Genomic DNA, 19,151 nt, shown 5'->3' on the forward strand with positions numbered 1-19,151 from the left:
GACTCGATGGTACCTAACAACAACAACAACAGTTACTCCTCAGAAATCCTAGACAGGGTTGCTATGGCTTTGAACCAACTCGACAGCCTTAACAACAACAATAAAACATATATAACTATGCATGTTGCTGTTGTGTACCATTGGGTCTGGTTCCAAGCTGCCCAATTAGGATCTATTTAATCAGTGTAATTGGCAGAATAATGGCCTCCCAAAGATGTCCCCTTCCTAAGCCAAGAATCTATGGACACGTTACCTTACATAGCAAAGGGGACTTTCCAGATGTGACTAAGTTAAGGACTTTGAGATGGGCCAATGACTCTGAGTACCTTGGGTGTACTCACGAGATTTCTTTTATGTGAAAGAGGGGTGCTGAAGGGTATGAGTAAGGGAAGGGTTTGAAGATGTTCTGCTGCTGTCTGTGGAAATCGAATGGGCCATAAGCCAAGATATGCAGGTGGCTTCTCAAAGCTGAAAAAAGGCAAGAGCATGAATTCCAAGTGTCCAGAAGGAATGGAGTCCTGCCAACACCTCCAATTTAGCTCAGTGAAACCTAGTTCCCCCTTCTGACCTCTAGACCTGTAAGAATACATCCGTGTTGATTTAAACCTCTAAGTGTATGGTGATAGATGAAGGCCAGCCGCCAGAGGAAAATAATAAGTTTGCATTAGGCTACTTGAGTGTAATTCACTTCTGGATGGAGATTTTTTTCTTTTTTTTTCCTTCTGGATCTAGTGATCTCTTAGGTGCTAGAGAATTAACCAGCCTCTTCGAGGATTAAACTACACAACAGGTCAACTTCCCTGAATTTCTTTAACTTAGCAGCTCCGAGGGTCCCAGCAGAGAACAAAAGCTATAGACTCCTTCTCACATTCCTGGAAGAGAGGAAAGGACTGTCTGGGCCCCTCAGCTGCCTTCTACGTAATTCTAATGATGGTTGCTTCACTATTCGCTCATATTCTCTGTCATAAACCCACTGCCCTCAAGTTAATTCTGACTCACAGAGACTCTACACAGGGGTTTCTGAGACTGTAAATCTTTACAGGCATAGACAGTCTTATCTTTCTTATGGAGAGGTTGGTGGGTTTGAACTGCTGGCCTGATGGTGAGCAACCCAACACCTAACTCTCCACATCACTGGGGTTCTTTGTTGTTGTTGATTGGGCGGCTGAGTCAATTCCAACTCACAGTGACCCTGTGTAGGGTTTCTGAGGAGCAGCTGGTGGGTTTGAACCACCGACCTTGTGGCTCAAACTGACCTTGCAGTCCAGTGCATTATCCTGCAGCGCCATACCAGGATTCCTTACTCCCCGTGATATCCAGATCTAAACTCAGAACCACTCACTCTAAAGCTTTGAAGAACGGAGCACGTGTTCTGCTCAGGTGTCACTTTTGATTTTGTGTAGCGTTGTCTCTGGAGTCCGCTATGTCACAGTGCTTATTGGACGATAAGCCCTGGACCGCAATGTCGTTTGAATCACAAGCTCAGCAGTTCAAACTCACCAGCCGCTCTTTGGAAACCCTATACAGGGTTGCTATGAGTCGGAACTGACTTGAGGACACTTAACAACATCATTCTATCCACATTACATTACAGATCCCTGAGGGTCAACAGTTTAGAGCTCTTCTATTCACTAAAATGTTGGAATCCACCCAGAGGCACGCAGAAGAGAGCCCTGGCCGTGTGCTTTCACAAGATCGCAGTCAATGAAAACCTGTGGAGCACAGATCTACTCTGAAATTGACTTGACAGCCACTCTTTCTTTTTTTTAATCTGCACGGTTGTTGTTTATGAAAGTTCTCAAGTTTTCAAACTGCTAGTAGCACATTTTCTTGTAACTACTACAGAATCATTGTTTTAAAATAGCTTTGTTGTGATGGATTTGGAGGAAGAATAAGGCAAATCCATAGACTCAATCTCGCATCCTAACTTGAACAGTTCTCCTGCCTCAAACTGCTCTTTTTCATCTATTTGGCTACTTTGCTGTTCATTCTCACCTGTAAGTAGAGGGAGATGTTGGAATGGTGGTCCTTGTTTTAAAACATATTTGAGTGACCACGAACCACACTTATGACCATCTGTTGTTTTCTTTTGTTTTTTTGTTGTTCTTTTTTGGTGCACTTTATCATTAATAATGGAGTCCTTGTGTGGCACTGTTGGTTAATGCGTCAGACTGCAAAGTCATTTGAACTGCAAGGTCAGAGGTTCCATCTCACCAGCCGCTCCTTGGAAAACCTATATAGGGTTACTATGGGTTGGAATCAACTCGACAGCACTTAACAGCAACAAAATCATTAATAACGTGTGCTGTACACACATAATTTGCTGATGTTATCATTCTCAGATGTTCATTTGAAGACTTAGAGACCGGATTTACAAAGATACTGATAGCAAAAGGCAACAGTAATGAAAACTCATAAAAGAGAGACAGAGAGATTCGACCTATATCAGAACCAGCTTACAGCAGAGCTGCCAGAACAGAACCTTTTCATAAATCAGGGCCTAACTAGAGTTTGGGAATTTTTGTGTGTGTGTTTTTTCATGTGTGTGTATGTGGGTGTTTGTTGTGGTGATCAAAGTTTCTTACGGCAGCAGCCTCAGTATCTGTCAGGCTTAGCTGCTCTGATTAAAAACAGATACAGCTCTGCCCTGGGTTGCCCACCGTTTCTGCCTCCGCCAAATAAGAAGCAGAAATCACATCTGTGGAAGGAGCTTGCTCTCCCACTCGATTCTTGGATGCTGGAGAACTTTCCAAACTTTTGGCAAGGATCTGGGTTTGTGGCTGACCAATGGTTCCACATCCTGCTGTGGCCCCAGACACTTTGCAGCTCAGAGATAGGGGGTTTTGATGTGGTTTCTCCCAGACTTGGGACTTCCTTGTCATTTCAGTTTCATCTACTGCTGTACATGCAATGAATTATGGGTTCATTGATCTACCCTTTATTATTTTTCATATGATCAAGTAATTCTTTGAAATTTCGGTACCTTCACTTATTTCTAAATCAGACACGGAGGCTCTTCACTCAATTCTTTTGGTGATTACAATTACACAGAGTGAGTTACAGATAAATGCGAGGTCTACGTAACTGAGTCAACCAAGTTTAGATATGTTAATGCAAGTAAAATTTTATGATTTTGAGTCTATCATTTTTAATAATAACCTAGACGTCAGTTTAGGCATTGATTGCATATGTTCAATTGCCACCTTCAGTGGAAGATCCAGGGGCTCAGTATCTATTTGTCTGAAGCCCTGGTGAATCCTAAGACCTTTTTCCAGCATTACCGGTGGTGGTTATATGCTATCAAGTTGATTCTGACTCAAAGTGAATCTATTAGGGTTTCCAAGACTGTAAATCTTTACAAGAGCCGAAAGCCCCATCTTTCTCCTGCAGAACAACGGGTAGATTTGAACTGCTGACCTTGTGGTTAGAAGCCCGGTTTGTAATCCATCTACTAAGCCACCAGGACTCCTTTGCATCACCAGACACCGCAATGATCTTAGAAAAGGTTTTTTGTATGAAAGACAATCAGGATAGACTGAGAAAGACCCAAATTGGAACTAAATGTAAACAAAATAAGTAGAGCTGGTCCTGGAGAGAGAAATCCATTTCTGATGATTGAAAGAAGTCTAGTGCTGTAGATAAAACATGGTATACAGAACTTACGGCAACAGACAGAAAGCAATACGACTATTTTAGCCATTAACACATCCAAGAACGCCAAATCAAAAGTTTGCCCCCCAAATGGCAACGCATGCTTGAGATACAAAAAGTTCAGAAATTGAAAATGGGGGAATCTATAAGTTGTTTCAGCATTTATTTCAACAGAGAGGAAAGGCTCACATTTCTGATGTGAATTACAGGAAAAGACTTCAGTTCCAGGGAAAGAAAATTGGCTCCGAAAGAAGGCAATGTAGCTACCAGGCCGAGTGGACAGGAACAGATGATAGGGAGAATTACTAGATAATGACGCCATTTGTATCTGTCACAAATAGTGCTTATTTACAATTCCATTAAATTAAAATAAAACTGCAAAACCAAACCGCAAGCCTTCTGGAAAACTCCTTTGCAAATTCTATGGCTTTGTTGAAGTATTTAATTCAAGTTTACTGACTGGCGAGGTTCAGATGTATGTGCTCAAAATGCACTTTGACATTTTTTTTTTTAAGCTTCGGCTAAGACTGTTTATCTTAAATTGGATGGCACTTATTACAAACACTCAAAAATTTCATTATCATATCAGTAAACTCTAAGAAAATTTCTTTAGGCACTCTAAGTGATCCCTTTTCATGAGAAAAGTTAAGATTCCCCAATGGACAAGCAGTCAACTGTTCCTAAACGTATTACCCTTTTACCTAACAGATTCCCAGCAAACATTCGGAAGAAATCATATGCCTTCGAGGGACAGGCAGCTGGGAGAACGGGAAGAGATTAATATAGAAAAAGCTGTGGACCATCCCGATCTTATTCTTCAGTTCCTTGATTGAAGGCATTAAGTTTTATTTTATTAACTTCTTTCTTGCCCTTCAAAAGTTGAGGGTGCTCACTCCAGGGTTTGGGTAGACCTGCCCCAGGGAACCTCAGTGCAAAGGTTTTCCATGACAGCTGGCTGTGATTAGAAGGATTGGGCGAGATCAGTGCTTGATTAACTTTCAGCTGCTATTGGTTTGCCTCAGTTCCTGCACGAGAATTAATCCAGAGGTTCGAGTAAATTTTGGATCTTAATGGATACCAGATACGTTGAGCCCACCCAGACCACCAAGATAAAGCCATCTCTCTCCTCACATTGAAATTGTACAAATGAATTCATTGCTTCTTAACCAGTGACCAGAATAACTCCACATCATTCTTGATCTCATCACACCCTTATTAAAACGTGCATCCCAGACTGTTAGTACACATCTCATCATCCTCTTATGAAGGAAGAAACAATTCTTTAGAGCAAGGGCCAGGACTTCATGTTTGCGTTTTCAGAAGTATGAACTGAATTTATTGTACTCTGAGAGTTTGTGGATTGAATAACAATGCATCCTGCTTCCTTCCCTTTAATTTGTATTCAGTGCATATGAAACAGGAGGTCTGGTGGCACAGTAGTTAAATGCTAGGCTGCTAACCGAAAGATCAGCAGTTCAAACCCACCAGCTGCTCCAAGGGAGAACGATGTGGCAATTGAATTCCATAAAGTTTTATGGTCTCGGAAGCCCTTTGGAGCAGGTCTACTCATTTCTAGAGGTCAGAATTTACTTGCCAGTTACGGGTTTTGTTTTATTTTGTTTTGCTCATGAAATTGTGCTGTAATCAAGAACCCCACTCTCTTATGTCTGAGACATAAAAGAAATTCACACTCTCTCTCAAGCGAATTTATACCACCTGAGCCAAAGAGTCTTAAACAGAAGACTAGGCTTGTGCCGCTGCCGGTTAATGCGGTAAACTGCAAAATCAGTTTGGGCCATTAGGGTCGGCAGTTCCAACTTACCAGCTGCTCCTCTATAGGGTCGCTATGTGTCGGATTCCAACTTGATAGTACTTAACAACACTCTTGCTACCAAGGAGTTCTGGTAGCAAAGTGGTTAGGAGTCGGGCTGCTAATCTCAAGGTCAGAAATTCAAAATGACCCGCCTTTCCACTGGAGAAAGATGAGGCTTTCTGCTCCTGTAAAGATTTACAGCCTTGGAAACCCTATACAGGGTCTCTATGAGTTGGAACTGACTCCGCGGCACATAACCACCACCACCACTACGCTTGCTACCGCACATCATCATCTTCCTAGCATTAAAAAGACATTCCACCACTACCCACACACTGCCATTGAGTCCCTCGTGACTTAGGTGGTTGTTTCCAATTGACAGTGACTCAGTACACAACACACTGAAACCCTGCCTGGTCCAGCCCTGTCCTAGCCTCATAGTGACTGTATAGGATGACCTAGACTTTACATCTTTACAGTAGCAAATCAATTCATCTTTCTCCCTGGGACTTGAACTATCAACCTTGGGGTTAGCAGTCCAGTGCTTATCCTACAGCTCCACCAGGGAAATTTTAAAAGGCATTGGTGGTGGTTGTTATGTGGTCTAGAGTCAGTTCCAACGCATAGCAACCCCTGTATAGGGATCCTGAAGCTGTAAATCTTTACAGAAGCAAAAGTCTCTCATCTTTCACTTGTGAAGCAGCTGATAGTTTTGAACTGCTGACCTTGAGGTAAGCAGCCTGATGCACAAGTATGCAATTGATTGCAAGGCATCAGTTTTGGGGACCTGTCTAATCTTCACTTTATTAATAAATTCCATCACAAGTGCATTCTCATCCTTGTGAATGGAGGTACTCACTCAGAAAAAGCAAGCTTTCTGCAAAGGCCATTGTGGCTGTTGAGTTCTATTGAATCAGTTCTGACTCACAGAGACCCTGTATAGGGTTTCTGAAAAGCAGGTGGGTTTGAACTGCTGACCATGTGGTTCAAAGTCCAGTGCTGGTCCTACAGCTCCACACCAGGACACATTTATATTTGCTTAAACCTCAGGAGTTTCTCTTTCTCTGATTATTGTAACACCATTGAACATCGACTTACACTGTTATGATCATAGACATGTTAATAACAGTAAAGTCTGGATCATAATAACTCACTAACCCACTGCCACTGAGTTGATTCCAACTCGTACGGACCCTACCTAGGGTTTCTGAGGTTGGAAATGTTTACAGAAACAGATGACCTCATCTCTCTCTCTCTCTCAGAGCAGCTGGTGGTTTGAACTACGGACCTTGCAGAGTACTTAACCCAAACCACCACCAGAACTCCTTATTATCTTAATAGTTAACCCATCAGACGATTTCCCAAATACCATGTGACTCATTTCCTTTCATAGACTCTGATTTCTGGAAGTTGTAGGAAATAAGGGCCTACAGCACAAAACCAGGGGTCTTTCATTTCTTTGGGAATCTTAATTTAATGAAAGGAGTACAATTTCTATCTGTGACTTCTTGGCATACTGTGTCCAGAGCTTTCAGATATGTATGCTCGCTTTTGCCCTTTGCAGAAGTTTTTATTAAGCACTCAAAACTTTGCAGAGGTGTGTCTTAGCACAGCTGCTAACCACAAGGTCAGCAGTTTCAAAGTCACCAGCTACTGCTCAGAAACCCTATACAGGGCTGCTGTAAATCAGAACTACCTCCACAGCACACAACAACAAATATTTCATAGGGAGACTTATGAGAGTTACACACTAAAGTCATCCTCAAATTTGTCTGAGCTGCTCTACAACCAACATCAGAAAAAGGAATGCATACATATTATACACAAAAACACATGAACACAGATGTATATTGCTGTTAAGTGCCATTGAGTCAGTTTCTGCTCACAAACACCCTGGATAGTGTCCTGCATTCTGCTTGTGGTCCTAGTTTACATGGTCCTAGGGTCCTCTGTTCCTGGACTGTGAGATTAACTACTCCCCCATTTTTGTTAGAAAACTTCTACCTTTGTGAGTTTGAATCACAAGGTTGCTGTGAGTTGAAACAGTCTCAACAGCACTTACAACAACATATGTACATATAGGTACCTTGATGTGACTCTGTAGGAGAATCACTGGACCACAAGGTCAGTTTGAATCAAAAGTCAGAAGTTCGAACTCACCAGGCGCTCCTCAGAAACCCTATACAGGGTCACTATAAGTTGGAACCAACTGGAAAAACACAAAACCAACCCACCACGAGTCAGAACTGACTTGACTGCACTTAACTACAAGGACGATATATATAAATGTATACCTACAAAAGGGCTGTAGAACATCTGAGACCAATAAATACAATAATGTGTACTTGTTGCAGCAGGTGAGTTTGAATTGCAGATCCTGAGGTTTGCAGTTCAGTGCTGATCCTATACCACCACACCAGAAGTCTGATTTATCTTCTCTCAAACTTCCTTTCTCAGAAATCCCTGTTTCAGTTAAATTGTCCTGTTGAGTTTTCTGTATTGATGTGATATCTACTATTTGGCTGTATTTCAACCTTTTCTCCTGACAAGAATGTTCCATCCCTTACCGTTTGTTATGTGCCAAATGACTATAACTTGAAGAGCCATAGCCTGAAGAACTAATCTTATCCATGAAGTTTTTCTTGATGTGCCCAAGGTTTATCCCTTCCTCTTCATGTATTTAGAATTTAGATAATGTTTTCCTGGATTATTGTTCATCATTTTGGGAAACAATCCAGGCTTTTTTTTAAAGTTTTTATTGTGAACTGAGTGATCGTTTACATGAGAGAACATCGGCTTTACACCATCGTTTCATTGCAACAATTACCATCTCCTCCATGCATCATCACTCGAAAGTATTTGCAGTATTTGCTTCTATTACCTTCTAGTCCCTGTTTGTTTGTTTGTTTGTTTGTTTTGAGGGGGAAGGGGGGATGTACACAAAAACACTCAGGAATATATAATCATTTAAACAACCAAAGGCACATTCTGCAAACTTGCCTCCTGGCCACTAGCACCCAGTCCCTCTCTTTCCATGAGTCTGGAGTCCCCAGCTGCTCCCTATCTCCATGTCCCCATCTCTGCTTCCATCCATGGTGTCACTGATTCTCTGGATAGGGTCCTACATTCCACTTGTGGTCTTCTCCCTTGATGGTCTAGGGTCCTCTGTTCCTGGTCTGGAAGATTAACTACTCCCCCATTTTTGTTAGAAAACTTCTACCTCTACAGTTGTGACAGTCACAATTATTCATGATAACACTTACTCAATATTGAGTCATAAGAATCTTATCCCCATCTCTTTTTACCAGAACCATCAAGACAAGATGAAAACTATTCAGCGGGGACTCTACCTTTCTCTGTACACTCTAAAACTAAACAACCTCTTGAAAACTTGTAAGCCAGTCTCTTCATGCCTTTATCGCCCCCTCATTTTAGGTAGCCAATGTCTAAGTTGCCCGTCCCTGTCTACCCTGTATACAGAGGAGATAGGATTGATACTTGATGTGAAGACTCCTTCCCTCTCAGTTGGTATTTTGAGCTACTACATCCATAAGTATAGGCCAAGTTTTTCTAATTGAAGCAATTTACACTCATTTCCTTTATCAAAAATAGTTTTTTGGTTTATTTTTTATCTTCCCCTAGTTGAGTTCTGATTATCAAGCCATTGAAGCTAGGTCAAATGGGTACTATCTGCAAGTTTGGGCATTCTTGTGCATCTCCCCTCACTTCATATCAGCTGGATGCTTCATTCTGAGCTGTAGCCCTCCATGGCTATGTCCTTGTCCATGGGCTCAGGAGGCCCTGGGGACCACACTTTGGACCAACCAGCCTTTCCTCTTTTCTCTCTCATCTCCAGGTCAACAGGAGTCTATGGAACATGGTTGAACTCAGTCCATTTCTTCATTGCTGCAAGCTGGGCTTTTTAAATTTTATTATAACTTCTTGTGATAGGAAGCACACTTTTCTTTAAATAGGAATGATACCTTGTTCATATGAGGATTTTTCTAATTATTTGAAAATTATGCTGTTGGTAGTACTAACAAAAAATGTTGCTGTTGTTAAGTATCACTGAATCAGTTCTAACTCATAGTGACTCTGTGTAGGGTTTCTGAGGAGTGGCTGGTAGGTTTGAGCCACCAACCTTGTTGCTAGCTGTCCAGTGCTTATCCTAAAGCACCACATCAGGACTCCAAAAAATAGCATCATTTCATCTTTTTTTTTTTTTCTCTCAGAATACCCTGAAGAATCATAAACATTTTTCATGTTTATGAGAAAATATCATTCATCTCTTCATATTGACAAACACTGCTGAAAATGAAAAATATTCTGAAAACGGAATGGCAAACAACATGTTAGAATAATATGTCATGCCTAGCTGGTAGTCAATAAATAATTCTGAATGAATCAAATAAGTAACTACAAGAAATCTAGGTAAAACACAAGTAGAAAAGCCATATTCCTTTCTTTTCATCACTCATATTACTTATGAATAAAAGCAATGGCAACCTTAATGAGATGACCACTTAGTGACCCATCTGGATAAATGGCCAGAGATAGTAAACTTGCATTTTCTAAGCTAAATGAACTTGTTCATGTGTTTTAAATATACTGATAAGGTATAAAAAGTGGGGGAGAAACCTCTCAATATTAATATCTTTACAGCTAAACTTGTCTCTTTTGCTAAGAGAATTAGAATTTTGAGCATGTTAGGAAACCCAGGCTAATTCCAAGGCAGTTAAAACTATCGAACTTACTCAGTATGGAAGTTGACCACTAAAGTCAGCAAATGAAATTCTCTCTAGGCCAAGCAGTGGTTTCCCTATTTTATTGTGTCTACTTCCCAGTTAATGGTCTTTAACAATTTCAGTGACGACACCTTGATTTCAGACTTAGAGACGCCACAACTGCAAAAGTCTCATGTGCTCCTGTTTTAATCCTCCCCCATCCCCAATTTGTGGTAATTTGTTACACCAGCCCTTGGTAACTAATACGCCTTGTGTGTATCTGTGTTTCTTGTGCGGCTATGTACAAGGAATGTCTGTGAGCCAGCTTCTTGGAGAAAGGATAGAAAAAGTAGTCAGGATAAAGCAGAAATCATTACTGTGTTGGCGACTTCTTGAATCCAGGTCTGTAACAATTCCGTGGTCACCATTCATCACTAGTCACAAAAAGAATATAATGTATGGAGTAATTAACACAAACAATACAAACCATAATGCTCTAGAAAAGTGGGCCGCATTTTCTAAATGTGCCACAATATAGCTCACACTCAGAGTTACATGATATGGACTGAGTAGTTAATCTGGTACATAACTTGTTTGTTATTTTTAGGTACCCCTGAGTCAATTCTGACTCTTGGCAATCCCATGTGCTACAGTAAAACTGTCCCACAGAATCTTCATGGTCCTTGTTGTTGTTAGGTGCCATCGGGTTGGTACTGACTCATAGCGACCCTATGTACAACAGAACAAAATACTGCCCCGTCCTGGGCCAACCTCACAATTGTTACCACACTTGAGCCCATTGATGCTGCCACTTTGCCAATCCATCTCACTGGGGGGTCTTCCTCTTTTTCTCTGACCCTCCACCTTACCAAACATGATATCCTTTTCCAGTGACTGGTCCCTCCTGACAATATGTCCGAAGTATGAGAGACGAAGTTTGGCCATCTTGGCCTCCAAGGAGCACTCTGGCTATACTTCTTCCAACACAGATCTGTTGGTTCTTTTGGCAGCCCATGGCACTTTCAATATTCTCCTCCAACACCATAACTCAAAAGCATCAATTCTTCTACGGTCTGCCTTATTCACCGTCCAGCTTTCACATGCATATGAGGTTATTGAAAATACCATGGCTTGGGTCAGGTGCACCTTAGTCCTCAAGCTGACATCTTTGCTCTTCAACACTTTAAAAGAGGTCTTGTGCAGCTGATTTGCCTAATGCAATACGTCGTTTGATTTCTTGACTGCTGCTTCCATGAGTGTCCTAGGACTCCTGATAGGGAATTATAGGATAAGCACTGGGCTGCTAACTTCAAGGTAGTTAATTCAAACCCACCAGCTGCTGCTTGGAAACCCTATATAGGGTCACTATTAGTCTGAACCCACCTGACGGTACTTATCACCAAGTGGCACAGTGGTTAAAGTGCTTGGCTGTGATCTGAAAGGTTGATGATTGGAACACATCAGCCTCTCAGCAGAAGAAAAATGTGACAATCTACTTCTGTAAAGATTGACAGCTTTGGATGCACAATGAAGCAATCCTGTCCTGTGGGCTCACTATGAGCTGAAACTGACTCAACAGCACACAATAACAACAGATGCAATCTTTATGGAAACAGACCCCTAGACCTTTCACCCATGGAGCTTCTGAAAGGTTCAAACAGCCCATCTTTTGGTTCATAGCCAAGTATTAAACTGGTCACACTCCCAGTGTCCCTAAACATAATTTGTTGTTGGTGGTGTCATTGTTAAGTACCTCTGAGTCAGTTCTAACTCATAGCAATCCTATGTAGGGTTTCTAAGGAGTAGAACTTAACAACCTTGTGGTTCAAACCTACATTGCGGTCAAGTGCTTATCCTACAGCGCCACTTTTTAGGCACAGATAATAAGTCTGAAAAGGAAGACTCTCTCAAGAGAAGGTATGAAAAAGGAGACACTCTTTAAAAAGTATGGAATGATGCTGACAGACAAATTTCTGATTTGGGGAAGAGCAAAAGTAATCCCAGTAATGTGTTTGTTATCTCATCATTTTAAACTATGTTTAGAAACCAAGGAAGTGAAAACTACTTATTAATGAGCTGTATCTGAGTAAAGATTGCATTCATCAGTCATTTTCTATGTAGCCCGCTAACAAGATTATAGACGAGGAGATCCGTAGAATTCTTTTATCTCAGTAGGAAGTTGTCAACATTTAAGATGACAGAGGGCTTCTTGGCCTCCTTGGAAAGACTGTGATGTTGCAGCTGAACTCTCATTTTGTCGATTTCTCCACGTATGAGAAGTCCTACTCCTGCTTTCTCTGTTCCTCATTAGACACCTCAAGGGTCACTGGCAAGCAGTGGGCTCTTTTATAAGAATAAGGGACTGGCATGAATGTGTCGTGGAGTTTAAATAACTTTCCCTTCCCCTAGGATCATGCAAATCAAGCTTGAACACTGTTGCCAAAAGACTCTGGCACTGCTGGAGGCAGCGCCTGGGAGGAAGGGGGGGTTATCTTTGCATGGAAGGGTGATACCGCTATATCTTCCCTGCTGTTAAACTACCATTTTTAGAGGCTACTGACCTGGGAGCTTTCATCAGCCTTAAACCGACTTTAATAACAACAAGTTCACGGTATCTGGGGAGTCATTCACCTACCTCTGGATTTCTGGCAAACATCTCCACACTGTTCTATGGGGCAATGTCCACCTCTGCTTCATGGGGCATATCTCCTCTCCGGCACCAGTTCTGGAGGTAAAACCAAACATCACCTTTTGGAACGCAATCTGCAAATAAAAACAAATTAACCCACCACACCTCCCTCCCACCCCCAACATAGAGGAATATTTTACCCATTGCGTGATTTAATGTTCTGTTTTACAGCTTTTTGTGCTGAAGACTTTGGTCAGTCCCCATCCTCGGCTTAGGGCCTTTTTGCAATTCACCTTCTTCATTAATCATAGCGGGGTGTTCTGCTAGGAGCCCACCACATGCACTCTCTTCTCAGCTTGCAGTCCTGCTTCTTGCAACAAACAGGCGTCAAACTGTGTTTACTTTACATGTCAGATATTGTTAACCTTGAATCAGGGCCCTCTCCTGCGAACTCTTCAGTATGTCCCAGGTGGCTGGTCTCGGGTTTCTCTGCCACAATGGGAGTGGTATCAGATCTTGCAGGACTCTGATACTGATTTTAGACTGAACTGCTTGCAAATTATGTCTGGAGAATGAAGTCATGGGTGAGGTTCAATTCAAGAAGTTGGTGGCCTAAGTGAAGAGCCACCTTGAAGGATTTTATGAGTCCAGAACAAGAGAAGGTAATGATGGAGGGATTTTTTTTGTTTGTTTTTTGCAGAACTTGCCTCTCCCATGTCTTGGGCTTTGCTGAGACCCTGTTTCTAAAGTTAGCTCTCATCATTCTCCAACTTGTATTTTTCTCTTAAGTCAACTCCCTCTTATCATAGTGAATTTGATCACAGTGTTCATCTTGAATCAAATTCTTTGCCTACGCTTTTCATTTCTAATTACTCAAGTGATTTCTCATTTCCCTGGAAGCCCTGTTTTGTACAAAGTCAACATTCAAAAGTTCAACATGACATGTTCTCTAATAAGTTCAAGTGTGGCACTTTTTCTCTGGCCCATCAGATAGTATGCTGAGAGAACTACATTCTGAGATCTCCCAGTACTGGATGTGCTGGAAAGAAGGAGAATTGTGTATCTAGGTAGGTGGTGAGATTTTAGGAGCACTTACTAGGGGGAATGTGGTGGTTCTGTAGGAAAAACAGCACTGGATTGCAAACCATGAGTTCAACAGTTCAAGCCCACCAGCCACTCCATGGGAGAAAGATGAGGCTTTCCACAACTTCAAAGATTGTTGTTGTTGTTAAGTGCCGTCAAGTTGGTTCCGAACCACAGTGAACCTGTGTAGGGTTTCCAAAGATTATATCTTCAGAAATTCTATACAGGGTCGCTGTGAGTTTGAACTGACTTGATGGCAGTTATCAACTTAACAATACCACCAGGGGTCCCAAGGAGCCCTGGTAGTGCTGTCGGTTTGGTGCTGGGCTCTGAAGCACAAGGCCAGCGGTTCAAACCCACCAGTTACTCCAAGGTAGAACAATGAGGCTATCTGTTTCTACATATCCTTCTGCTGGGTGGGTTCAAACCACCAACCCTTACATTAGTACTTGAGCACAAACTATTTGTGCCACCCAACTATCTAAGGGGAGGGGGCAATTTTGCCCTCTGGGGGTATTTGTCAATGTCTGGAGACATGTTTAGCTGGCACAGCTGAGGAAAAGGAAATTGCTACTGGCATCTAATGAGTAGGTTGCTGCTGAACATCCTACAATGCAGAAACACTCCCAGCATCAACAGCAAATATTTGCTCTGAATATACCAATAATGCCGAGGTTGAGAAATCTCGAGAATATCGCAAGTGCCATGGGCTGTCAAAAGAACCAATAGATCCATTTTGGAAGAAGTGAAGCCAGAGTGCACCTTGGAGGCCAAGATGGTCAAACTTCATCTCTCATACTTTGGACATATTGTCAGGAGGGACCAATTGCTGGAGAAGGATATCATGTTTGGTAAGGTGGAGGGCCAGAGAAAAAGAGGAAGACCCCCCAACGAGATGGATTGGCCAAGTGGCAGCATCGATGGACTCAAGCGTGGCAACAGTAGTGAGGTTGGCCCAGGATTGGGCAGTGTTTCGTTCTGCTGTGCATAAGGTCGCTATGGGTTGGTACCGACTCAATGGCACCTAACAACAACAACAGTCCACATCACAATACAGTCTAGTGCTTTATGTATGCGGAGCACTCAATAAACACTCAGAGAATAAATAAATGAATGGATGAATGTCTCTGAACTAGAATCAGGAGGAGTTCTGCTCCCTAGAGCCTCCCTTACAGATCTCTTCAGCTTTGGATCTTGCCTGTCTGTCTGTACTTACATAACTTACTATTTTCTTCCTGCCACCACTGACTTCCTCATCTGCGCCTGTTCCAACCTAGGTCTGTTAGATTCATCTTGCTCATAGTCCATGCTTGCTTAACTCTCTCTCTCCAGCTTGACAACCTGCTGAGCCAGAAGACCACAGAGGCGGGGATCAATAGAAGATCTGGAATCAGGAGACCCCGCAGCTGCCACCACGTATTCTAAACAGTAACGTCACTTGATGGATTTCGGCAGTGTTCCCATTATATGCCAAGTTCTGTTGATACAAGTGCTGTAGCTGTAATGAAGTTAAACTCAATATATTTTTTCCTCTAGTTATAACTGGCAATAATTTTGCAAGTTCCCAGCTACCGTGGAATCCATTTGGGGCAGGCAAAAAAAAAGCAAACAAGTTCCAGTATGAAATGTAATTGTGGTTGCCACATGTGAAACAGGTTAGCTACCAATATTTCTTGTTAGCATTGCTCTAATTTAGCAATACTCACTTTTGCCTAAACCAAGTGTATTTCACTAATAGGAAATGGAGACAATTCTGGGGGCATTTTATTGAAAGAAAAATGCCTTTTCTTTTTTGGAAGCCTACAGATTATAGAGACAAAACAATTCTTAAAATATGCTGCCTGAAGGGATATAATTTTCAGATTATTTATCAAGAAAAATGTGGTAATACTCTATGCCCAGATCTGGCTGTATACACCCAGAACTGTTGTTGTTAGCTGCCCTTGAGTCAGTTTTGGTTCATACTAACCCTATAGGACGAAACAGAACTGCCCCAGAGGGTTTCCTAGCCTAGAACCTTCAGGAAACCAGACGACCACATCTCCACATCTGGCTGATGAGTTTAAACCGCTAACCTTTTGATTAGCAGATGAGTGCTTAACCTTTGCACCACCAGACTCCTCAGACATGTGAATGTTGTTGTTGTTGCTAGGCACCCTTGAGTCAGTTCTGACTCATAATGACACTCTGCCCACTCCTGCGCCATCCTCACCATCACTCCTAAATGTCATTGGTGGAGCTATGTGCCAACAAGGCAGTTCTGACTCATAGCCAGCAACTAAATATAGGCTTTCCAGGAAGCAGCTGGTGGGTTTGAACACCTGACCTTGCAGTTAGCAGCCCAGTTCTTATTCTACACCAGGAGTGCTACACCAGGGCCCTAAGGAGTATGACTTCTTGTTGTTAAGTGCTGTCAAGTGGGTTCCGATTCATAGCCACTCTGTATAGGGTTTCCAAGGAGCAACTGGAACCACCAACCTTGTAGTTCAAATCAACTTTATTCTGTACTATTTGTTTAATCACCACTGGGACTCTAGAAGGAATATAGTGACATCTTCATTCCTGGTGACTCTGTAGGATAAGAATTGGTTTACTAACCACAAAGCCAACAGTTCAAACCCATCTGCCACTCCACTGGAGAAAGATGGGGCTTTTGGCTCCTGTAAGTACTGATAGCCTCAGAAACACTGTGTTGTTGTTGTGCTGTGGAGTTGGTTCTGACTCATAGTGACCCTGTACAGGGTTTCCGAAGCTGTAAATCTTTATGGGAGCAGAAAACCTCATCTTTCTCCTGTGGAACAGCTGGTAGTTTCGAACTGCTGACCGTGAGATTAGCAGCCTGATTCGTAACCACTACACTACCAGAAACACTATACAGGGGTGCAATGAGTCAGAATCAACTCAATGGTAGCGGGTTTGAATTGGTTTTTTTTGGCAGGCCAAATAACCACTACCACCACCCTAGATAAAGTTGAGGGTCAGTGAAAAAGAGGAAGACCCCCAATGAAGTGCATTAGCATAGTGGCAGTAGCAACAAGGTCAAGTGTAAAAATGGTGAAGTTGGCACAGAACTGGGCAGTGTTTCGTTCTGTTGTGTGTAGGGTCGCTATGAGTTGGATGGAGTTGACTCGACCACATGGGACAACGACAACAACAACAACATAGGTAAAGACACTGAGGTTCAAAGAGGTTAAAAAATGTACAGATCAGAGCAAGAGCAAGAGCAAGAGCAAGAGTGAAGGCTTGCTTTTACAAAGGGCATAGCTCCCAAACCTTAAGTCTAATTAAATCTAATTAAACCACTATAAAGTTGGGACATACTTGGAGCTGTCCCTCAATCTTTTACAGTAAAGACAGGTTGTCACTACTTTAAAATGTTGCGTTTTCCCTTCATTTTCATCTCTTAGTTAGCTAAGTTTATGAAAGCACATTTATCTCTAAAGTTTATAGTTCTCGCAGATCTTAACAAAAGGCAATTATCCACTATTTTAAGCTACAGGCTAGATGATGCTTCTTGAAAAATAAGTGCCAACACAGAACCAGGTTCTAACATCACATTTTTTTTTTTTACCCGTATAAACACTTTTCTGTTTCATTAGATGGAATTCTTCGACTACTTTTAAACAAACATTTGAGTACAACTTCATGAAGAAAATGTTTCCATGGTTAAAGAAGATACTCTGGAAAAAAAAAATCATGTATGTATTAGAAAAAAACTTAAGGTTTTTATAGCTACTGCAAGTTTCTTAGCTTAATCATACTTAATTCATCTTATAAGTAAGCTATATTTGTACAAGCAAAAGGACACATTTTATTTAAGTAGACCAATTTGCAAAGAGCCTTGTACGTACCTCTCTAGCCTACTATAAACATAAAAATACAGAGTCCTTTTATACGTATTCTTTTTTATATATTTTTATTTCATATCACGAACTTCTACTGACGTCAGTGGCAGTTCTTTGATTGAAATGAATAGTAGAGTTTCAACAGGCAGCCCTGAGAGCATTTTAGCTTGTTTGCTGGGGAAAAAATTTTCCAAATATGGTCTAACCAATGGACTTTCATTAAAAGTATTTCACTCGTTTTATATTTAAGATTGGAATAAACAATATCAGTGACAAGAATAAGTATAATTACAGTTCGTTGTTTTTGTTTATTGGGTGGAAATGTGTAATGTTTTTTTTTTTTTTTTTCTCCTATGCCAAAGTAACGCAAGGTATTTGTATTTCTAAATATGTGTTACAGGAATCTCCACAATTATACAGGAAGCAAAGACTTATGATAGACACATGTTGTTGTTGTTGTTCAGTGCTGTTGAGTAGGTTCCAAGACTCATAGCGACCCTGTGTAGGTTTCTGAGGAGCAGCTGGTGGGTTTGAACCATCGACCTAATGGTTCAAACTGACCTTGCGGTCCAGTGCTTTCAGTCATAAAGTTACATTTGTTTTATTGACACAAAAAGCAATCTCCATTTAAGTAGCTGTCCCCTGTTTTTGTGTTTTTAGTTTTATTGTGACTTGAGTGATAGTTTACATAGGAGAACATCAGCTTTATATTCATCTTGTCGTATTTCGTTTCATTGCGATGATTACAATCTCTTCCATGCATCAACATTCAACAACATTTGCTTCCCTTCCCTCTGGTTTATTTTTGGATGTACACCAAAGCACTCAGGAATATATAACCATTCAAACAACCAAAGGGCACACCCTGCAAGCCTGCTCCCAGCCTTCAACACATAGCCCCTTGAGTCCAGAGTCCCCAGCTACTCCATATCTCCACATCATCATCTCTGCCTCCATCTCTGGCATCACTGCTTCTCTGGATAGGGTACTGCACTCGCTCTTCTCCCTTGATGATCCCAGGGTCCTCTGCTCCTGGACTGCAAAGTGTGTACCTTTACATTTGCAACATTCACAAACAGTCCTGATAACAATTACCCACAAGAGTCTTAGCCCCATATCCTTTCACCAGTCCTAGCTAGACAGGTTGGAAACCACTCAGTGGAGATTCTACCTTCTCCCTCACCCTCTGAAACTAAGCTCCCTCTTGAAAACTTATAAGCCAATCACGTCTTGCCTTTGTAGTGCTCCCGCACTCCCATTTTAGGTAGCTAATGTCTAAGTTGGTTGATACAACCTTGCTTGCTGGAAGTGAAGAGGACTTGAAACATTACTGATGAAGATCAAAGAACACAGCCTTCGGTATGGGTTGCATCTCAATGTCAGAAAAACAAAAATCCTCACCACTG

The sequence above is a fragment of the Chrysochloris asiatica genome, unplaced genomic scaffold, assembly GCF_000296735.1.
Source record: "Chrysochloris asiatica unplaced genomic scaffold, ChrAsi1.0 scaffold00192, whole genome shotgun sequence".
In the NCBI taxonomy this organism is placed as follows: Eukaryota; Metazoa; Chordata; class Mammalia; order Afrosoricida; family Chrysochloridae; genus Chrysochloris; species Chrysochloris asiatica.